The sequence below is a fragment of the Anas acuta genome, chromosome 16 (genome assembly GCF_963932015.1).
Source record: "Anas acuta chromosome 16, bAnaAcu1.1, whole genome shotgun sequence".
Classification (NCBI taxonomy): domain Eukaryota; kingdom Metazoa; phylum Chordata; class Aves; order Anseriformes; family Anatidae; genus Anas; species Anas acuta.
In genome coordinates this window covers 15090742-15113807 of record NC_088994.1, presented here as the reverse complement: position 1 = coordinate 15113807, position 23066 = coordinate 15090742, and the positions used below count along the sequence as shown (strand labels likewise).

Here is a 23066-nt window from a genome sequence, read left to right as displayed (position 1 = left end):
ACATTTCCAGCTGTCCTTCGCCGGCCGGGGAGCGGTTGCCTTGTATGGGAGCCACGGCTTCCATAGAAACCCGCTGCCGCCCTTGCAGATGTTTGTGGGGAGCAGGAGGGAATGGGGCCGGCACACACGGGTCTAATTCGGGCACTGCAGGGGAGGTCAAAGGCGACGGACGACGCGGGAATGGCACCTCTGACTTCCAAGGCTGGATCTAAACGAGTTGCAAAAAAAGGCGCTCTGAAGAAGTTTGGGAAAATTGTGTTTAAGGGGTTTTTAGGGAGAAATGAACGGGGCTGAATTCTGTCTGGGTTAAAGCATGCCAGGGCTGACTGCTGAAATGCCCTTCGTGTCGGCAGTGGTTTTGCATGAGAACCTGGGTTTATTTGGTGCGTTTAACGAGGGACTGGGGAATGTGGATGAGAAAATTTATTCCAGAAATTGCCGAGGCTCCGTCTGTGCGAGCTGCTGGGGCCTGAGGAGCGTTTCCAGCGACGAGTCTGGTGTCTGCCTGCAACAAAGGATGGAAATGCCCTTTGATTTTAGCTTATCAGTGACTGTATGACTATGGCATGGGGAATAAAGAGGTGGAAGAGTAGGTGTAGAAACATGGAAAGGTTGGGGTTGGAAGGGACCTAAAAATCCCCTAATCCCAACGCCCTGCTGTGGGTACTGCTCTAAGGTGGCACAGGAAGACTTAGCACAGACCAACACCTGGGTGTCAAGTGCAGGAGAGTTCAAATTAGAAACAAGGCAAGCATTTTGGGGAGAGATTTACCCCTCTGAACCCCTCTGGAGGGGCTTTTACCCAGCACGAGTTCCTGGGCTCAGCGCAAAAATAACCCTGAAGGGGGAAACCTGCGGAGAAAATGCCGTGGTTTCTTTTGGCCTCAGGGTCTCAGAAAGGTTGGGAAGGGTGATCTGCTCTGTAAATTTTCCTCGTGAGACCATCAGAGGAGAGAAGAGCGATCTCTGGCTGGGCTTTGCTCTGCCTCGCTGCTTACACTGAGCGGTCCTAGGGGTGTCGGGAGGGTTAACGGGGCTGCAGAGCGCCGGGCGAGTGCCTCGGTGAGGAGGGAGGGCATCATTTAGTGCTGCAGAGATTGGAAACTCCCCGATGTGATTATAACGTGTAGTGATGGAGGCTATTTTTGTTGTATGTTGTGAATATTTCCTTGTATGGAATAACAGGGAGCTCGCCTGTGACTTGGAGCTCTGGTGAAAGCTCCGGCGACGAGGTTCCCAATGTCTTTGGCATTCCCAAGGCAGTGATATATGCAGCAGCGTTAATTAGCCTGGGGAGCGAGGCAATAGTGAGATGATAACGGGTAGCTGAAAGATGCAAGGATCCCTACGATCCCTCCTTGCAAGGGGAAGGAGCAGAGTGTCATGCTCTGCTCGGCGTCCGAGGACCTGGTGTCTTCTGCCCGGAGGAGAAATCCCCGCTGAAATGGGAGGAAACTCCTCTTTCTTGCTAGCAATCCAGCCTGCTGCTCAGCAAACCCCCTTGCCGTTGGAGCTGCAGATCTGTAGCTGCTAACGAGTCGAAATGGCATTAAAAGAGGAAGTCAACCTTTTGCACAGTTTCCTCTTGGAAAGTGAGTGTTACTTCTAATTATAGCGATTGCAACTTTTCAAATGCTCTCCCAGGGACCTGAACGCAGGGGGTGGGGAGCCGCGGCTGGAAACGCAGACGTCTTTCTCTCCTCTCCATTGATTCATCTTATTTATCTGAAACGGGAGCGGAGAGAAACTGTCTCCTACGATGCCAGCGTGGCTCTTCTCCTCGCTCCAGCCCCGGCGTCGAACGTGGCTTTGTCCCTCGCATCATCCTCGGTTGCAGAAACGCCTCTCCCGAGCTGTGGTTGCTTCTCAGAGGAGCTCAAACCGCCTCCTTTCCTCCTCTTCCTCCAGTGCTTCGGTGCTCTGGCTTCCTTTTGAGGTGATGGGTTCGAACTGCATTACCAGCGCTTTTGTCCCAAGGCCAGACCCTGGGAAGAGCCATGGGCCGTGGACGAGTTGTGCCTGCCACCTTCTGGCCAGATTTTCCAGCACTGAGCAGGGCTCGGGGCGTGATGCTGGGGGCAAAATGCTTGGGGTGGGATGCTTGGGGTGCTGTATTCACCCTCTGTCCCCCCCCCCCAGCCTCCTGCCTGTGGGATGGGAGGAGATGGCAGGCTCGTAGGGACCCAGATCTGATGGAGAGGAGACGGGCATCCCCTGGGGATGAGCCAAACCTCCAGCAGCAGGCTCGGAGCTTTGCCTTCATGCCCCCCATTTTGGCCACCCGCTGTTCCCCTCGGTGCAGCAGGGCTGTGGGAGGCTCTCCTGCTGCGGGAGCTCGGAGCCGTGTCCCTCCTGCGCTGTCCCTGGGTAGTCTCATTGCAGCTTCGCTCAGATACCATCGCTATGGTGATGACTCAGAGGCACTCAGAGGCTCTCCTCTCCCTGGCCAAATCCGTATCTCCGAGGAGCATCTCCCAAATATCTCCCCACCCGCTCAAGCACAGCGTGGCAATCTCGGAGCTTTTAACCTCTCCGTTTCAGCCTGGTGTTTCCCTGAGCTCAGCAGCACCAGGACACGGCTCCTCTGCCAGCATCCCAGTGCCGTCCTTGTCTCCTGCCTCCTCCTGTGCCTTCACATCCCGGCCACCTCCAGGCTTTATGGAACCATCGCCACCGCTGCCTCCCCGGCTTCCCACGGGTGCCTCTCTGCTTCAGCCCTTGTCTTGGTGCCTCCCAGCTGTTTCTTGCCGTTTTTTGCGCATTTTATCTCTCAGTTGTACACTTTTGGGGCCAGAGGTGGCTGTCTTTATTCATTATCTCACCAGCTTCCTTGGACATCTTGGGTGATTTAGGGATGGAAGCAGTAGCACACCCTCCCTGCTGCCTGGCCACACGCTTTCTTCATTCTCCAGGTCCTCCCAGCTGGGATTTCTCCATTTTTTCTCTGTCCCAGGTGGGTTTTAGCTGCGGCACAGCAAAAGCAGCACCAGGAGTTTGTTTTTCCTGGGAACCCACCCAATGGACGTGGTCTGTCCTGGGGTAAAATCCCCGCCGGGCCCTGGGCAGTTCGCTTTGCCATACCTGGGAGACCCAAATCGGTGATGCAACCCCAATTTTGGAGAATTTGGCTTTGGGCTATGTGACATCTCCCCAGAAATCAGTAAAAGTGTTGGCCGGGAAATCCCCACACGTCCCTGGGTGCTGCGGGTGGGCTCTTCTCAGCCAGGTGCCGGTGATGCTCAGCCACATGTGGATAGGATGTCCGGGGCTGTTTGATGTGCTGCGCTCTCCCCAGGCTGCTTGACTCTCTAAATCAACAAGATCCCCTGGTTGTGCCTCAAAACACCTACATTTTCTCCTCCAAAGAGCCCCCAGCCACCCTTTTTCTCTCTCAGGTGAAGCAGAATTGGGCTAATGGGCTCTCATTTCTGTCCCAGCCTGTCAAGGCCCTTCCCTTGCTGGAGAAAACAGTGGGGAAGTTTCTGCTAATGTCCCCCAACTTCCTAATGCCCCATTTGCTGCAGGATTTTACTTCGCATTAGCACCTCAGCCGCAGATGCGAGCGCTAAGCAGGAAATATTCATCAGCCGCAGGAGCCGGCTCTGATGCTCGGGGCATTAGAGTGAGTCAAAGCTGAGCCGGCTCTCCAGAAACATAACAAATTTAATAATGATGAAAAAGGAGGATTCCTTGTCGAGCATTACATTATCTTCTGGGAAAGGGCACCGCGCTCTGCAGGCAGGGGCTCTCTCGGGCTGCGTGTGCAGGAGAAGCAACGTGAGGGCAGGGAGCAGCTTGCTGGGTCCCCTTGCCGGGTGGTTTGCAGTGGCCAGAGCCTGCTCCTTGGGGGAGGACAGCCAGGGATGGACGTGGAGAGCTTCGGGAAGGTTTCCCAAAGCCAGACCAAGCGTGGTGGAGGGCTGGGATGCTGGAGGTGCTGAGCACGGGACCTCAGCTCGGCCGTGCTTGGGGGGCCAGGGCTCAGCCGTGCCAAAACCGAAGGCATTTGCACTGAAATAAATCCTTATGGGGTTCTGCCTTGTGATGCAACGCTCCGTGGGAGGTTTCTTTCTGCCATCGCTCTGCTCCTTTCAGCTCGGGAAAGAAACAAGGGGGAAAAAGCCATAGGCAGCAAAACCACCGGGGAGCTGCTCGAGTTTAGGGTCCGCCGTCGGTCCCTGGGGAGCGCAGGGCAGGGCACGGTGCTGGCTCAGGGCAGGGCTCAGGAGGGCTGCCTGGGTTTTGGAGAGGAGCTGCGTTAGGAATAACAAACATCTGAGCTCCGACTCTCATCTGACAATCTCTAAATGGAAGGGAATTTATGGGATGGGAACCAGCAGCGAGGGGCCAAAAGGAGAAGCTGCGAGCACAGGGGAGCGCACGGGGGGCGCAGGGGGCTGGGAAGTCTCAGCCAAAGGAGCAGCATCCCCAAAAAAAGATGGGGAGGGTGGGGAGAGGATGAGGATGAAGAGGAGCTGCTGCCCCTTTGCTGCTTCGGTGCTGGGTCCAGCTCTGCCCCACTTTTTGCCAACACAGCGCAGGTCCCGTGGGTGCTGGAGTCGGTGTCGGAGGGGATTTTTGTGCTCATCATCTAGGGAACAGCAGAGCTGAGCAAAGAGCAGGCGTCCCCCCTTCGGAGGCTGAACTGAAAATACTCAGGGAAAAATCCATTTGGGGTCGAGCCGGGGTCTGTCTGGTGGGCTTTGGGCTTTGCAGGCACCTGGAAAAAAATTCAGGGGAAAAAAAGGGAGAAAGAAAAGCTCACAACTCACAGCAGCCCCCGGCTATCCAAAGGACGTCTCTTGCTCCACTCGTGGGGTGATAGGGGCCCTTTGCCTCCCTCTTGTCTCCTGTCCATTAAATAGACAAATCTTTTTTTTAACGAGAAAGATCATTTCAGAATAAATGTGCTTCAAGGCCATGTCTGGCTCCTGATGAAGCAGGAGGTTGATTCTGGTGCCCCTGGGGCCAAATCTTCCCTCGCTGCCCTGGACAGGGCCACTTCTGCTCGGTGCCTGTGGGGTGCCAGGAGGATTTTGCCGTTTCTGAAGGGAAGCTGAAGGCTCTGGGAGAGCCTGAGCTGGTCGGGGACCTCAGCCCAGCTTCTCTGCAGTGCCCCTGGGAGTCTGCAGGAGGCACCGGGCTCCCGTTGCAGAACCCTGCCTGGACTGCTGGGGCCCAGCCTTGGCTTTTTGGAGGGATGGAAGCGTGGGCAGAGCTGCCCTTGGTGCGCTGAGGAAGCTCCTGGAGCCAGACAAACACCTCCAGGAGCTGCAGAGCTGCCTCAGCCCTGCCACCAGCACCATGGGTCCCCCATCACCAAGGCTCCTGCCCCACTGCAGCCCCCCCTGCCCCTGCTTTGAGCCTGCGGGTCCGAGAGGTGCCGTGAAGAAGCCCCAGCAGCATCAAATGCTGTCTCCATATGGGATTTGATTTTCTGGGGAGCGAGGAGGGGAGAAACCCGGCAGGCACTCGCTGGGTGGGTGCCTGCCCCCGGGGGGCACGGTGACCTGCAGCCCCCGGAGCACTCAGGGCATGGGCAGGGCAGGCTCCCCCCATTCCTCCCTCGTTCCCAGATGTAATTTCCTGCAGAAAAGCAAATGGAAATAAACACATAGCTGGCATTCCTCTCCCCCGAGACCTGATTTATCCTGGGAAATGCTGCAGGTGGGTCCCTGGGACCCCTGCCTTGCCTTGGGATGCGCAAATAGCCCCAGCCAGACACCAGCGTGTCTCCTTTCACCCAGGGATGGGTTCCTAATGAGACGAGCTCAGCGAGGCAATCAGTGGAGCACACGGAAGATAAGAGACTGAGAGAAGGAATGAGCCATGTCTAGGAATTTTAATTAAACCTGACAAAGCCTGGGAGGAGGATTGAGAGGCTGAGCACAGCTGGCAGGAGGATGCCGGGCGAACGGAGCCCGGTGAGCGCCGTCACCTCGCCATGGTTCAGGAGCACTCGTGTGGCTCTGGGTGCTGGGTCCTGCTGCTGTGCCAGGCTGTGAGGGACACGGCACCGAGCTGTGACTGTCCTGCACCTTACACAGGCTCCTTACACCCCTTTAGGGCTGGCCTCAGAGCACAAACCTGCCCTCTTCACACCAGCCCTCCCGGGGCGCAGGGCACAGGAGCCAGCGTGGGCTCCCCTTGGGGCTGTGAGCGCAAACCGAGGAGGCAAATCGGGGATACGTTCCAGTTCAGCCAAAAAAGCCTTCAGAGAGATGCTGAATAAGGATTAAAAAGCCATTTATTTATCATTTTTTTTTCTTTTACAAACACGGGGAAAATTCCAAGCAGCTGGTGAGGCCGGTGGGTGCGAGCCAACTGCGGCAGCCCCGGCGATTCCCTCGTGTGCTGCTGCTGCCACCCAGGGCGAGTAGCAGTGAGGGGCAGGGATGTGCTGGGTGCCCTGGGTTGTGTCCTGGCAGGGATGGACACGGCGATGCTCCTGGGAGGCTTTGCTTCCCCCTGCCCCATGCTGAAACCCTCCACGCTCTACACCGAGCGTCGTGAGAGGTGATTTAACCACCTGCCGTGAGGATGTGTCTGTGCCCAGCTGGGGAGCTGGGTGAGCAGAGCCGAAGGAAGCAGGAGAGATGCTGGAAAAATGCATTTTACCGTGCAGATGCTGCTCACCTTTCATGGGTCCTGCTGCTTTTTGGCTCTGCCTTTTGCCAGCCCAGCAGACCCAAACCTTCCATCTCCATTACTCCGCTTTGACATGCTGGCCCAGGAGCCTGCGGTGTTTCCCAGCCCCTCGTGTGCTGCTTCGTGCCTCTGTTCCTGGCTGTTTAAGCCAGAAATCACTCCCACATCTGCCCTGACCAGCAGCCGGGTGCCCGCTTGCCCCAGCCCTGCCTCTGCGCCCTGTCCCCGCCGCCTCCGGATGCTCCTTGGGCAGCGACTCTGGGCGAGCCGTGTCCCGCTTGTCCTCAGATACATTTGTTTCCTGAGCTCAAGTTCCAACCAGAGTAATTGCTTCTTGGCTGCAGCTATCGCATTGCACAAAACAATCAAGCTCCATTAATTAGGCGCAAAATGAGAGTGGTGGAGACGCGTGTTTAATCACAGCAATACCCGGGGTAAGATGCCACGGCTTGCTGCCCTCGGGGGAGGTTGAGCTTTCTCCACGCGAGCTTTGGGGGCTCCCCGGTGCCCCCCAGGCTCCCCCTGCCCTACCCAGAGCCCTGCACACTCCCAGAGCCCATCCCTGTGTGCCTGGAGCTCTGGAAGTCACTGTGCCCAAATGTTTTGAGCCTTTTGCTCTCCCCACCCTGCGAGCATCTCAGCTCCGCGGTGTCCTCGGGAAATGCTGGCTGTCACCGTGGCACCCCGGCTGCTCCGCCAGGCACCGCTTGTTTCCAATTAACTCCATGAGCGTGGCTCTGCCTCATTTTTTTTCTGCCTCCAGCAGCCCCGGGGCTGCTCAGCGCCTGTGTGGCCAGTCCCCCTCTGTGCCTTTGGGACAGAAGTCATGGAAATCCTTCTGGGGTGCAGCTGGCAGCCTCCGGACCGGGTTCCTGCTCCTCAAACTGGGAGCACTGGAGAGCCCGTGGTTGGGCAGAGGAGACTGGTTTTGGGGCCGGGGTAGGGCTGGGTGAGGGGAAGGGTTGCAGATGGGCTGAGCACCCCCTGCAAAGCCCTGCAAGACCGATGAGTCCCTGCAGCGCGCTGGGACCACCGTGCCCGGTTCCCAACCCCTTACCCACACATCCCTAATCCCTGTGTGCGCCAAGGAGGGCAGGGCAATCCTAAGCAGAGGATTTATTGGAGCCCTTTGGCTCAGAGTCCAGCAGCAAAACTCCATCTGCTGGGTTTGCCAGGCCCTCGGGAGGGGAAGCCTGCGCCGTTGAGAGCATCCCTGCCTCCGCGGCGCTGCAGGCACGGGTGGACACGGGGCTGTAATTACATTTCAGATCGTTTGGCTCCTGCTGTGAAATTAATGCTCCTGAAAATGAGGGCTAGTTCTGCTGGAGAGGAGCTGAGGCTCAGCCCGGGCTGAGGCTTTCCTCGGTCTGGGGGCAGCAGCACGGTGGGTCTGGCAGAGCTGAGTTAATATAAATGAGGTATCTCTTATAAAAGATATAGATCTCTTTTATAAAAAAAAAGCAGAGCTGCTCTGGCAGTGCCCTGCTTGTTTGCTGTGCCCAGGGGGTGGGCACAGCTGTGCCAAAGCAGAGAAGGGACCACGAGGACGGGCAGGGGGCTGCGCTCTCCGGATTTGGCTCAGGACCTGCCCCGGAGAATTAACCAGGCTCGGTCCTCAGCCACTGACAAATCCGCTGCGAGGCACAGCCCAAAGCCCGGAGGAGCAAAGTGATCTCACTCTCATGTTTTCACCTCTTTTTTCATCAGCGAGGGACTGGGAGCACCCGTGCTGAACTTTCTGGTGTCGATCTGCGGAGCTGCAGGAGCGATGCTTTCAGGACGCTCTCCTCCCTCTCTCTCTCTCTCACAGAAGAAAAAAAAAAAAAAAAACAAAACAAGATGAAAAAATCCCACCAAAACCAAACAGAAAAAAACACAGCAGAAGCTTTTCTTTCGATCTGCTGGGTCAGCACTCCGGCTGCCGTTGGCTTTTTCAATCCGTGCTCCCCCCATGCAGCCCTGCCCTTGGCAGCAGTGCGTGAGCTCGGGCTCTGGCACCCTGGTGATTGATGGCGTTGTGAAAGGGGCTGCAGATGCTGCGGTTGCACCGAGCAGTGGGGAGCTGCTTTCTGCAACCCACGGAGATGCCATCTGCCCGGGGTTCGCCCCCCCAAAGCCTCCCCCCTTCGCGTTGCACAACCAGCCGAGGCCACCCCGGATTTGGCCCGCTCCTCGGCACAAGCGCGAAGTGGAAGCGAATATTTGGGCGAGCCCCTTCTGGGATGCTGCTCGGGGAGAAACGGGGCAGGAAAGCCCCGGGGCTGGTGAAACACACGTTGTCTGGCCTCACGCGGGGAGGTGGGCTCGGCTGAGCCCTGCGGGGGGCTCTTTTGGCCAAACTGATGGAGCCACCCAAAAATCCCGAGCCGCAGAGATGCCTCCCGCCCTCTGCGGGGCCGGATCCATCATCATTCTCCTTCTCTGTATTTAGCTCTTTTTATTTCTTCAAGGGATGTGGTCGAGATAGAGATTTCCAGCCCGGAGCTTCTTATTTATCCGCAGATGGCTTGGGCAGGAGTTTCCCAGGAGGATAGGAGCCCATCCGCCCCCTCCAAAGCACACAAATACAGGAAAAAAAAAAAAAGAAAAAAAAAAAAAAAGAAGCTGTTGCTGTTTCAGAGCGTAAAGCAGCCCTGCTCCAATGCGTGGAGACATCAGACGGATGGAGCCATCCCTGCTCTCTGCTGCTGGAAGCTTTTTTGTTCAATTTGCGGTACCTGGACAGAGCAACCCGCCGGTATTTGGCGAGGTGATGCCCATCCATCAGCTGCCGCCGCCCTCCGTCCCGGGGAATCAATCCTGCCTAATGTATAAACATCAGACCCGGAGACTCAGCTGTAGAGGGTAAAGCGGAGCTGTCAGATAAGCTGCAATTAGTGCATTTATCTGCTTTATTTTCCTGTCGGTTCCCAAACTCCTTTTGCCTGCCTGCTCCTAATACACATTATTAAATCTGCGCTAAATGTTGATTAAAGGAGCTGAAATCCCAGGTGTTTGTTACCCAACACTGCTCTGAGATGTGCTCTCAAACCACCTTATGCAAATTTTATTTTTTTGTCTCTTTTCCTTGTTTTTTCCACCCTTTTAAAGTAGATTCAAGCCGGAGAAATGCCTCTTGTGGGTCGGTGTTCTGGAGGTCCCTGCCTCAGCCCTCCTGGCACGGAGGGGCAGCAACCCACGAGCTCCAGCAGCTCTTTAAGCAAAATGCTGCAAAAGGAACAGATATTTTATTATTAGTCCTGCAAGAGCAAACGCGGCAATCAATCCCGGCCCTAGACTGAGTCCTTCCCTTTGTAGTTTGGATGTTTAGAAGTAATTTGGGGAGTAATCACCGCAAATGGAAGCATGGAAGTAAATGCCTGCAATAAAACATTGCGGGGGTGACTGTTATCCTAACGATCTTTCCAGCAAACACTACTGAAATATGTTTCCTCCTCTAAAAATTGCAGCAGGGCTCGAGCGTTCCCGGCGCTGCCGTGTGAATGGGGTAAAAACGAGCCAGGGTGGTTCTGAGATGATTTTTTTTTTTTTTTTAATTTTTGCAAGGCTGAGGTGAGTTCCCCCCTTCCTCCTACCCAGGATTATGGGGTTGTGCTCTGCTTCCCAGTCCTCTCACGCTCTATTTCACGCCGTGACTCCCCCCCTTCCATTAAACCAATATAAATAATTGCTGGATTCTTCCTCGGAGCAAACACAAACTTTGCAAACTGGCAAGAGCATCACAGCAAAGAGCTGCTGGCCCGATTCCAGTGGCCTTTTCTCTTCCTTCCAGATGGGTTCATCTCTTATTCTTGGTGAATAATTCATCCGGGCACGCCTGGAAATGTTCTCCAGAGGAATTACGAGCGCCTTAAGATCTCCACGGCAGAGCTGCGTGGTGATGGCAGCGAGAAATTCCTCCTGCCCCCAGCCGAGCGGATCCTCGCGGTCCCCACGGGTGTTTTGGGAAGGGATTGACAAGGTGGGGAGGGACACGGTTGAGTTCAACCCCTGCATATCTGGAGCTAACTCAGCCAGCGTGCTGCAGAAGGAGATATCGGGCTTTTTTTTTGAAGGATGGGGGCTTTTTAGGGATGCTGTTTGCACATGGAGCCCGCGGTGGCCAAGCCTTGAGAGCCGAGGGCTTCCCGTTATCCAACATGCGCAAAGCGAAGCGGAGCGGGTGGAAGCGGTGCCAGCCGACGCTCCCGTAATCACGGCTCCCCATCTGGCCGAACCTGTCAGAAGGGATTGGAGGCCAGAAGGAGAAACTCGCTGTGCTCGTCATCAAAGCAGCCGAAATCCCGGGGCGCCGCGAGCTCCGGGGAACGCGGCGGGGGAAGAGCTGGGGGAGGCTCCAGCTGCTCGCTGCGCCCGGTGCTCCCACGAGCTTCGTCCTCCATCGGAGGCGAGGCAAAGCAGTGAACGTCTCCAAATTAAATGCTGCTTAAAGAGAAGGCACCGGGCTTGTTCAGCCCTCGCTGGTCCATACGGAGCAGCTGGGAGCGTGGTGGCAGGAACGAGATGCTCCGCGGGAGCAGGAGCTGGAGGTTTGGTTGGTGGCTCCTGGCAGCTCCCATCGCTCAGGGCTGCTCTTCTCATTGCCTGCCCCTGCCAGATGCCAAATTATCAAGGCAGGTGATTAAACACGGTGCTTTCCTATTGATACTTCACTGATTTTCAGAGCCAGGGCTGATGTTATCTTCTTTGGGAGCCCGAGGGATGCGCTCCCTCCTGCTCAGCACAGGGTAGCCAAGGACAGAAGGGGAAAGCTAAAAGCCAGCAGGTTGTTCTCCAAGTGCACCAGCAAAATGGGGAAAAAAAAAAAAAAAAAAAAAGCATCTTTTTGTTTTTAAAGCAATTTTTACTAGGTGTTTGGTTTGCAGCCAACAGCCTAATGCATCACCGAGTTTAGCTCTGCCTGTTCTGCAGTGCCGTTGCCCAAGAAATCAATGGCCTGACATACTTTGCTGTGCTAGAAAATACACTTTTGCTTGAGTGGGTGTGAAAACTGAGAGCCTGCCAAAACCTGCACAGCACCAAGGAAAGTCTCTCCTACTGAGTCCAGCATCAAAGGAAGGCAAAGGACAAAGGATTTGCCCTGCTCCTCCTGTTCTGCTCGCGGGGGCTGTGGGGTTTTCAATGCCTACCGGAGGGCGGTTTAGCAGAACGAAATATCTTCCATTTTCTGGCTAAAAATAACCCTGTTCGAGTGCGTGGCCACCTAAACGTGCAGTGCAGGTTGATTTTCTGGCTTTTCTCTGTTGCAATCAGCCATAAAGCATCAGGAAAGCCCCAGAGCAGCACCAGGCTGTGCAGCAGTGTCCGTGCGCTCCGTTACAGCCTCCTCCAAGGCGAGAGGTGCCCGACCCTTTCCTGCTTCTTTGGTAAACCCCAGCCCCACTGGGGAAGCCGAAAATTAAATATAACTCCTGACTTCATAGCAGGATCCCGCGGCTGGCCAATTGTTTCATACTTGGAGAAGGGCCACCGCAAAAAAATAACAGAACAAAAGTCACAAAAACAGCCTCCGAATCAGCCTCCTTCCTGCCCGTGTTTTGACATTCGGGGGGGGATTTCCAGGAACGGCCAGGCCGGTGCCGCTGCCCGCAGGGACTGGGACACGATGGAGCAGGGGCTCCCCCCGTGCCAGTGTCACCTCCAGGAGCCACCAGGAGCTCAGAGCCCACGTCCAGACGGGCTGATCGGTGCTTCCAGAGCAAACCCAATGCCACCGAGGTGGGACCTTTCGTGTCTCTCGAATGCCTTGGAAATGGAAGGAGATAGGGAAAAAAAAACAAAGGACTTTGTCTCTTCTGCCAGTCCTACCCACATCCTGGCCTGGGTTTTGCTTTGCCTTCACCTGACAGCAGCTGGGGCTAAAGCACCCAGACCCCCACTGACCCTGTTGTCAGCACCGTGGCCCTCTGAGCTGAGATTTCCAAAGTTGCTGAAGGTTTCATGGAGCTGGTTTTCATTGCAAGGAAGGTGCTGGCTCCCCGGGCAGCCCCAAAGTCACAGCCTGCTCCCTCAATGGGCTCAGAGGATGCTCGCCGACACCCAGGGGAGCAGAGGGGTCACCCAGGAGAGCTGCTGGTACTTCCCACTCCCTGAACACCACTGGTTTGTGAAGGGCACAGCATTTCCAGGGCAAATCCTGCTCCCAGCAGTGCAGAAGTGGCGTGTGCTCGGGCTCTGCTGCTCGCCTGCAGCAGCAGCCCCAGGGAGCTCGGTCCCGAGCTGTGCAGCCAGAGCTTGGGCAGGGGGCAGGGGCTGGGAAGCAGCTCTGGGCCGTAGCACCAGGACATTCCCTGCTCCTCTTTCCTCTGCAAGTGCAGAATCAGGCTGGTCAGTGCCATTTATAGCAGCTCTTGGCTGCCCAGGCACCAGCCAGGCACAAAATGTGCTCAACCCAGATCCTTTTTGTCTGCCCAAGTGGCCACGACCTGGAGGAGCCCAAGTCCTGCTCCTGCCACCCCGTGACCTGCTGGGTGTGCAAACGGGAGCTTTCTAAAGGCTTCTGCAGTAGCTGAGCTAATGCAAAATGCTATTTTTATTCACCCTCCCTCTTGTCCCTCTGCTTTCCTTCCCGTCCTCTGCAGCCTCCCTGCCCCGCCCGCGCTCCCGCTTGGAAGAAAACCATGCGAGAAACATCAGCCTCGAGAAGCTCTGCCCGAGCAGCGAGTGGTTGAGCCAGCCCGGCTCATTACGACGTGTTCTCACCAATTTCTGCTGCCCTCTTATCAGGCCATCAGCCCCAACAGATCGCCCTGCAGCTGCCGGCGGGCACCGCCTCATCGCGGCGGCCGAGGCTCCTGACTCAGGCTGTGGGGGAGAAAGGCATTATTGCAGCCCAGCCCTGACCTTTCTCCCTGTGACAGCAATGATGCTCTTTTAAAAATATGTTTTAATTGATCGTGGAGAACGAGCTGGGCTTGGCAGTGGAGGGATGAGGGCAGGAAGGGGAGGAGAGGTGGCACCGGGGTCCCATGGAGAGGGCACAGGGGGCCAAATCCTGCGGATAGGGCAGGGCAGGAGCAGTGATGTGGGTTCCCTGTGGGTCCCCTCAGGGATTTCTTCTCTCTCAGTGCCTGAACGAGGGCTGCATCCACGTGTGAGCAGAGCAGGGCTCATGTGCACAAAGGCTCTCCTTCCTCCTCCTCCTCCTCCTCCTCCTCCCTGTGCCCGCAGCTCCCTCTCCATGCCCTGCCTGCACCGTGCCTCTCCGTGGAGCCGTTTCGCCCTGCTCGGGAAGGAACGCTCGCCCTTTCCCCAGAAGTGTTTTGCTCAGAGCCACCGAAGCACGTTTGATGAAAAACGAGCTGGATCCAAACCTACAGCTCGACCTTCTCGGCGAGGCTTTGTGAGTCCTCGGAGCCGGTGAGAGAAATGTGCGGGGGTTTGCAGGGAGGCTGTGCCGTGCCACTGCAGCATTTCAAGTGCTTCTGCTCGCGGAGCGGGGAGATGCCTCTGCTCTTGTCTCTCGCTGGGAAGAAAATGCAACAATGCTCTCTAGAGGCAGAAGGAGTCAAGAAGTGGCTCACTCTGCCCGGCTCCGTGCTTCACCGTGACCTCGCTGCTCTTTGCGGCTGTTTATTTCCCCCATCAATGGCAATCTCTGGGCGTTTTTGGCCTCTCGTGTTGTAGCGTGGGTTGTTTGCTTCCCCCAGCCCAGGACAAGCTGATGCAAAAATGATTGCGGGTGCTCGGAGGAGGGGTGGGAGCAGCCCAGGTCAGGGTGCAGCTCCGGGACCAGGTGGCCAAGCGGGGCGATGGGGACGGGGACAGGGCAGGATGGGGCTGCAGCATGGTCCGGCATCACCACGGGGCGGGGACATCCCCCAGGACTTGTTGTGGGGTGGTGGAAGGTTCTCTAAGGGCTGATCAACCCCGGGTGCAGCTGTGGGGAAGGTGGAGCTGCAGGAGCCCAATCACGCAGCAACCGCCCCCTAATAAAACCCAGAGGGGGAAGAGGAGCTGGTTTTGGAGGGTGCAGGTCTCTTGGGGGCAGAGCTTTGGCACCGGCTCATCTTTGATTTTTATCTATTTATTTATTATTTTTTGGTGAGGAAGGGGCTGGAGCTCTGAAGATGAGAGTGCTTCCCTGGGATGCTGAGCAGAACAAAGGTCAGAGAGATGCTGCAGGAGCTCCTGGGATGATTTAATAACCTGATGGTCAGCTCCTGCGGGGTTGGACCATGGGGTCATGGTCAGTGGGGTCGTTTGTTTCTGTTTGTCATGAATTCTGGGCTCTTGGGTGTATAGGGTTGGTGTTCTGCTGTCTTTATAAAGTTCCTATTACCCCATCTAGGCTCTGCCAGGGCCATCAGCAGTCAGGTCCAGATCCCACAGCTCGTACACAGAGCTGGGAAGAAACATGATGTCTGCACTGCTTCTGTCCATAAAAAAAAAATAAAAAAAAAATCAAAACAAAATAACTCATTTTACTGTCCTGGCCAGTTTCCAGCTCACTTAATTACTTTCTGCTGATCCGCTCTGCAATCCCATATGTTGTTGTTTATATATTTTATTAGCTCATATTGCATATCTTTCACTAACAATGGCCCTATGAATAGCCCAGCCTGCTGAATTAATTGCGCTGATGAAAGGCTCAGGTTAATGTATAAAATGTACTTGGATCCCCTGAATAGAGGAAACAAAGCAAATCCTATTACTGAGCTGAACTGGGTGAATGCAGTGTCCCCAAGTGACCAGGAAGAGATGTGAAGAATTCATGGGGAATTGCTTGAAAAGCCTGGAGAATACCTAGGCTGAGAGTGACTGTCACACAAGCTGAGTGCTTGTGGCACCTGCTGAAACTTATCTGGGGACTTCTCCAGGTTCTGAGGGTGCCCTGGGCTCCCTGGAAGTTTTGGGTGACCCTGGAGAGGAGCACGGCCACCAGGGCTCCTGGGGCTGGGTTAAATCTCTGCACCAAACCACAGCCTGGATTTGGGCCCAGGTCATGCACAAAGCTCTGGCTGAGAAGTGGAAGATTTTAGGGTTGAGCCTTGCACGCTTTTCCATCTTTCCTGCTGTGTGGGTGAGGATAATCCACCACGGGCACCTTGGGGTATATCTGTATGGCACTGGGGGCACCCCAGCCCCAGTGCAGGTGGGTTTTGCTGAGGATAAATAATTCTGGTGGCTGTAAGTAGCTACTCTGGGCAGGCTGAAAGCTGGACAAAGCAGGGCAGGTGAGTTTGCAGATCTCTTGTTTTCACACCATTTTTCTCAGCCCATTTAATGCTTGGGGTAAATGCAATCACCAGGGCTGAGGGGTCGCTGGGCTATGGGCTGGCTGCACGCAGCCGCATCTTCCCGTTGCTTGGTGTTTATAGGATTAACAGTATACGATGCCACTAGATACCAGGTGATATATCGGTTTAATTTCCTATTATTCCCATAAATCAGGAGCTCTGCAGTCACAGCCCTGTAGCGCAGGAGCGATGCAAAGCTCGTGGACATCTCATGGCAGCTCGCCCTCAGTCTGGAGGGGCACTGGGCATGGGAAGGGGGGGGGGGGGCTTGTCCACTGTGCTGGGATGATTTGGGGGGTGCAGAATGCCAATATTTCTTATTTGGGGTGACAAGGAGCTGGAGCCTAATTGGATTTCCTCCTGCAAGCCCAGATGCAGCTGATGGCAATTTTGAATAGTGCTGGGTCGGGGCTCTGTCAGCAAAAACACGTGTACGCTGTCACCGCAGGCACCTGGACTTGTCTTGTGCTTTTTTTTTTTTTTTTTTAATGCCTGCTAACTTTTCTTTTAAAAACCAGGTTCCATATTTGGTGTCTCCCGTTATCCAGGAGACCCGATACGTCTGGTCCTGTCTCGCTGCGTGCGGGCACCGAGGCGAGGAGGGGACGCGCAGGGCTTCGGGTGCAGGCTGCGGATCTGCACGGAAGGGCAGCTGGTGTTAAATTGGGCTAGCTGAAAGCGTTTCTGTTCAGAAAGCCCTGATCTGGTTTAATTTCACGGGGTTTGTGCTCTGCTGAGCTCGGCTGATGTGACACGGGTGAGGAAACTCGGCGGCTTTGGAGCGAGGAGGGATCGGAGCCGATCGAATCCGGCCTCCCACGAGCCGTGGCCCCAAGCCTGCTTCTCTTCGAGCTCTTGCATATCTTGGGTCTTAATTTCAAGGCTGAGTGATGCACAATAACCACCCCCTGAATGTCCTTGTCAGGTATGGAAATTACCCTTGCAATTAAAACCACGCCGTTCCCAGCTCTGCTTTTACTTCGCTTCAGCTTCCAGCACGGGGAACTTGTGGTGGCTTCCTCTGCTTCTGGAGTGTCCCAGAATCATTTGGGTTTTCGGGGAGATTTTGGGATGCTCTGAGCATCAGTTGGTGCTGCTGGGCATTGCGAACATCCCGGATTTGTGCCAACACCCAGCCACCCCTTGCAGTCTTCAGCCTGCTTTGCTTTCCCCTCTGTTTCTTCCCCACCTCATTAGGGCTGCTGCGTCGCTGTTTAGCTGATGTCTTGTTCTGCCTCCAGGAATCAATGACACCTGCAGCATCCCTGTGATGTGCTGAGGCTGCTGCAGTGCCTCAGCCCCACGGGGGCCCTTTCCTCTGCCCCTTTTTTCCCCCGAGGGCTGGTGAACGCCGTGAGGATGCTGCGGACCCTCTGGGGTGGATGGGAGGGGATGCTCTGGGCTCTCTGCAAGCACGGTGGCAGATGCGAGGAGCAGAGACTTGACCCTGGGGAGTGCACAGAGCCCAGATTTGGGGGAAATCTCATCCCCCGTGGGAGCAGAGTGCTGCCCTTCCTCTAAGCCTGGAGTCTTGCAGGGATGGTGCCGATGATTTCATCTGCAGCAGCTGCTGCCTGCAGGTGTCCTGGGCTCTTCAGGACCCCCCCAGGGGCTTTGTGCCCCCCAGCCCTGTGCCAAATTGAGGTTTTCCAGCCTGGAGCCCATGCTGCAGGTTGGGCAGGGCTTGAGGGACCTGCAGACACATCCCCTCTGCTCTCCCCTTCAGTCACCCGTGTGCCTAATTTCGCATTAATTCTTATTTAACCCAAACTCTCCCTGATGTGCACGTGAGCTGGTTGGGCTGCGGAGAGGATTTTGGTGCTCACCTGGTGAGAAAATGGTGTATGCAGAGGGGCTTGGTCCTTGTAGGTTTTTTTTTTTCCACCAGGTGGGGGGTGCCATCCCATCTTTGCTGCCTGTAGCTTGCTGCGATGCGCTGGCGGCTGCTGGAATCTGATTAGCACAAGTGCTCCTGCCTCTCCTCGGGGATTTGCCGTGTTCGTAATGCGATGCAGGAAAAATGGGGAGAAGGGAGCAGGGCTGGCACCCCTAATACCCCAAGGGGAGATATCTCATCTGTCTGTTTGCCGTTGATCCTGAACCTGGAGCTCCCAGATGGGTGAGGACGTGCAGCTCGGAGCAAGCTGCTCTGCCCCTTTGGGGTTCCCTGGGGACCCACTGATCTCCCCCCTCCCTTGTTGCCCCTCTCCACCTTTGCAGCACAACTTGCAAGGGGGAAACGTATCCCCAGGGATGTCTTTTGCGCAATTCCCCAGGTACGGAGCCCATTCACCCCCCCATCTGCATCCCTGTGGGGCTCAGATCCTCTCTCACTGCTGAGCTTTGCTTTGCCTGGTTGCTCGCAGGGGTCCTCGCAAGGGCTGCAGTGATTTTGGGGCACGTCTCTGCAGCAAAACGTGAAGCAAGCCCCGACCCCCTCCCTCCCAGGCTCATAACGTGCGTCATCGGCTGTGTCTCTGCAAAATGCCTGCAAACGGGGATGGGGAATGCAAGGCAGATCTCCCCTCTGTCGTAAGCAGCGCTCGCTCTGCATGCAGAGAGCAGATGTCTAGACGAGGGGAACCGCAGCGGAGGTGATGCCGAGAAGACTCCTTGAGCAAAGTGCTGCTGCCTGCCCTTGTGCCCCACGGGGATTAGGCTAAAGGAGATTTTTTTTTTTTTAATTTTTTTATTTCTTATCTTGCTGTTTTTATTCTTGTGTGTGTGTGAGAGAGGTTCTGCTCCAGGATTTACTGTACCCGTAGTCCCTCTGACTGTTTCCACAGGGCTTATTTAATATCTGCGCATCCTCTGGCAGTTCTTCTCTGGCCTGCCTTGTGCAGCTGTTCCTCTCCACGCTGCAATTTGATATTAAATTTTACCGTGAGCCCTCGAGTGCTTTTGTGGAACGATCCCACCGTATGATCTGTTCGCGATGATAATCATAACCCTGTGCTAATTACTGGCATCGGAGAGAGCTGTGCTAGGCTCTAAAGCAATTCTCCTTCTCTTTATTCCTCTCTCTCCCCCAGTTCCTCCTCCCTCCTGCGCAGCATCCCTGATCTGTTTTCTGATCATGAACGCCACCGAAGATTTGCTCCTTATTAGAATATCCTGAGTAAATTGTTTGGGAACGCGATCCTGTGCACTGCGTCCCATCATCAGCCACGATTAAAACTTGTGGGGGTCCCTCGCTGGGACCGAGTGCCCTGCTGCAGATTTTGGGAGGGCGTTTTCCGTAAGCGATGCTCCACGGAAGGAGGTGATTTAATTCTGCTGAAGGCATGTTTGTTTTCTGTGAGTCTCCCAGAACGGTTCATGAGACCGGTTATCCCAAAAAACTGGGGTTGTTACAGCACCAATGCATCGCCTCGCCTCGAGAGCTCCCCATTTGCAACCCTAAAAACATCCGACAATCCAGGATGATTTGCTCCAAAACCGTCATATTGTAAGCAAATGGAAGAGGCTGGAGGATGGAGCCTAGGAAAATGGTGTAGTGTCTTGCTGGCACGTTCCTCTGCTTCCATCTGGTTAAAAGATTTTTTTTTTTTTTTTTTGTGTTTTTTTTTTTTTCCTTTTTTTTCTCTGTCTCAGCTCTGAAGATATTTGTCCACCAAGTGGCTGGGATCCCATACCGAGGTCAGCTGAATATCCCCTTTTCCTGGAAGAGGCAAAAGATGTCTCACATTTACTCCCTTCATCCTCAAATTCTCTTCTCCCTGTTTCTGTGTGCCGATTTCTATGAGCTGTAAGTTAATCGGGATGTTAATTTTAACCTTTTCTTGAAGGCTGATCCTCCACCCTTGCTGAACTGCCAGGAATGCTGGCACCCCACGGGCGCTCCCTCTGACAGGTTTTTCTCCCTTTCACATTTCCCCGTGTCGTGCAAATCCTCGCCGTTCTGCAGCGCCGCTTCCTAAAGGTGCAAATGGAAACCCTGGTGCTCGTTTTGCTTCTGCACGCTGGAATTAACAATTTCTGTTCCGTTATCCCAAAGGGGGATAAAGCACGTGGGCAGCTGCTATCTGCTGGCGGAGCATCTCTCCTGCAGCATCGTGTCTGTGCAGCAGAGAAGGATGGGTGACTTTTTGGGTAATGGCTCGTACGTGGGGAGGATGCAGGTGGTGATTTACCCCTGTGCGCTTTTGTCTTGCTACCCACTGGTGCCAATTTCTGGCTGAAAGGGCAGGAGGGATGGGTGGTTGCACCTCCCGGGGCTTCGTTAGGATTTTGGGAGGTCAAAGGGATGAGTGGTAAAAGGCAGCAGAGCCTCGCCAGGAGCCGAGGCAGCGCCTGTGCTGCTTTCCAGGCACAGCTGCTGTGACTCATGGGATTAGATCACAGATTTGCCTAAGTGACAGCTTTTGTAGTCCTTATTTCTTCTCATTTAAATGATTCATTTGTTTCCCACAGGGTTTTTGGGGAGGCTGCTGATTCTCAGAGGTTGTGATGTCCTTCCCCTAAAGCTCTCGAGCAGCAGGGTGGGACCCGTGGTGAGCCCAGGGCTGCCCTGGCAAGGTGACCTGCAGAGCACAAAGTCCTCCTGGAGCCCCCTGACGTGGGGCCAGGACCCCAAAGAGATGCACACACAGGGGCTGGCTTTGCTTGAAGAAACATCTGAGCAAGAGCTGTGTCTGCCTTGTATCCCCTAGAGTTATTTTTCCCCCTGTGTGGGCTGTTTATAACTAGAAGACGGAGGAGATGTCCTCCTGCTGGAGCCACAGGTGGCTTCTCCTCCACGTGGAGCGCTGCTGCCACGAAGGAGATCTGCAGCACGGCAACGCTGCGGTCCGAAATCGAACCAGGAGTTCAATTGTTTGCACAGCCGAATGCAGAAAATGACGGGAAATGGCACGGAGCCCATTAGTCCGGGGAGAGACTTTGCTTTCTCAGCACCCGCTTCCATCCTCGGACACATGAGGCTGAGCTTCAAAGGCAGCGAGGCTGAGAAAAGCAGGTTGCTTACCACGGAAAGGAGAAGTGTCTCTTTGCTAGCGATGCCTGCCCTCTCTTTTTGCTGCAGGAAGGCTGGGTTTGCCCGGGGGCTGCAGGGTGCAAACACCCCTTGTGTCTCCGGCCATCCGCACGCGGTGCTGAGCAGGCGACCCCTGCCCCCGTGCAGCTTCAACCTGGCTGCTCCTCGTTGCCACTTAAACGAGTAAAACCCATCTCTTCTGCCAATTTTCCTGGTGGAAACTGTTCAAGAACGATGCTAAAAGAAAAATGCTTTCAAACAGGAATGGGTGCTTTCCATTTTTTTTTTTTTTTTTTTCCTTCAGCTATTGCTGCCTTATTAAGTACCGGTTACTAATTAGCCCTCGTGTCTCATTAAAATCATAGTGGTTTCTTTACCTACTGAAAATTGTAAATAGCCTTTATTCTGGTCTTTAATGCATGTTGATTGAAGTATTTATTGAATGCCACTTATGCAGCTCTGTGGCTGCATTCATTTGCTTCTTAAGACATTTACGAAACCATTGCTTAGAATTACTCCAACCCATCTGGCCTATTAAGTGTTTGTGCAGAGTGTACCCGATTTTTCCCATCCACTTCCTCAATTAATATTAAATATTCAAGGGAATTGAATTTTTTTTTCCTTCCTGCCATCCATCACGGCGTGTCAGGGTAGAACATCACCCAGCGGTGGAGCCCAGGGGCTGTGGACGTGGGACCTGGAGGTGGAAGCAAGTAACGGGTAACTTCAAGGATATCAAAGTCAAATTATTCCACCCGATTTTGACACAGGGAAAAGGAGCCCTGGAAGCAGGGATTTAAAAGCCACCCCGCATCCCTGGGGAGGCGTGAGCGCGCAGCGGATTAGAAATGAGCCCTGCTGGTAGCTCTGGGGAGAAGCACTTGTGCTAAACCTGTTGGCATTCGGCATGACAGCTACGTGATTTCACTCCTGTAGTCAGCCTCGCAAACAAAACCGAGAACAGAACATGTCACTCGCCTGGTGATTATCCAAAGCGGGATAAACTCCGTGCCAGCAGCGGGATCAGGGCTAGGAGTGAATGTGAGCGGCAGGGAAATATTCACGGGGGGTCGAGGGCAGAAAGCAGCAGCTGGCTCTGAATGAGATCTGAAAAAAAAAAAAAAAAAAAAAAAGAGGGGGATCTGGCTTTAAAGCTGTTCCTGGCAGGTAGGGAAGGGCACCTCCTGGCCTGAACCAGCCATGAATCTGTCTGCTGGGGACAGAAATAAGATAGCGAGGAGGAGGATTTACAACAGCTCCTGCTTCGGAACCTTGTCCTCGGTTTTTCGAGCAGCCTTTATTGCGGCGGCGTGGCTGACTTGCAGAGCTGATAAGAAAGCCTCGCTGTATATATTACCCTTTCCACAAGAAGAAAAGAAGCTTTCTGCTCCTGGAGCTAGAAGGCACGTTGTCATCTTTCCCTGTGCTGGGACCTGCGGGGCCACACGTGCAGACTTGCAGTGGCTGTGCCACAGGGGATGGGGCTGCTGCCGGGAGCTCTGGGGGATGCTGAAGGTGCAGAAGCTGTCCCACAAGGGGGGATTCTCCCTAAAAAAGCCCTAAATTCCTCCTAACCGAGAGCTCGAAGGTGCTGCAGGTGTGCTGAGCTGGTAGAGCAGCACCGGGTGATGGTGTTGGGCTGCCAAATCCAGGTTTTGGTTGTGAAATGCCCCCCAGCAACCAGACGGTGGTAAAAAAAAATGTCTCTGTGCTCTGGGATGCTGCTGGTGCAGTGCCAGTGGGCAGGATCGCCCCGTTGTCTTTAATCCTAAACTCCAGAGCTCCTGAGCAACCTATTTGGATTTCTTATTTTTTTTTCATAGCTTGCCCTAATAAAGCCCAGATAAGCATTTTCTTGGCTCCTTCAGGATATTTACAGCCTGATGGAGGCAGAGAGCAAAAAGATGTGTCTGTGGGTCCCAGCGAGTGCCGCCCTTCACTGCCTGCTGCAGGTGAGCACCCCCTTGAGGTGCCTGCAGCCTCTCCTTGGGCTGAAGGTGGGACATGGAGAAGGTCCTCCTGCTTCTGCGTGGCTCTGCGAACACCTCCTGGCATCCTTGTCTTATTCCTACGTGAAAATAGCCTTTCCTGAGGTTGGTTGCTGCATCCGCAGGAATGCTATGGGAAACAGCAAGGCAGAGCAATGGGAAAATGGGTTATTTGCAGGATCACCCCAGGATGGAGAGCTGGGGGGAGCTGTGCTG

At 54.8% G+C, this 23066-nt stretch overlaps 1 long non-coding RNA gene across 1 annotated transcript; it reads left to right on the top strand.

Moving 5' to 3' along the window:
- Nucleotides 1-14496: 14496 nt before the first annotated feature.
- On the top strand, nucleotides 14497-21836 carry LOC137865546 (uncharacterized). Its single transcript, XR_011101989.1, has 3 exons — nucleotides 14497-14754; nucleotides 19482-19635; nucleotides 20301-21836. It is a non-coding gene; the product is annotated as an uncharacterized lncRNA (long non-coding RNA).
- Nucleotides 21837-23066: the final 1230 nt, after the last annotated feature.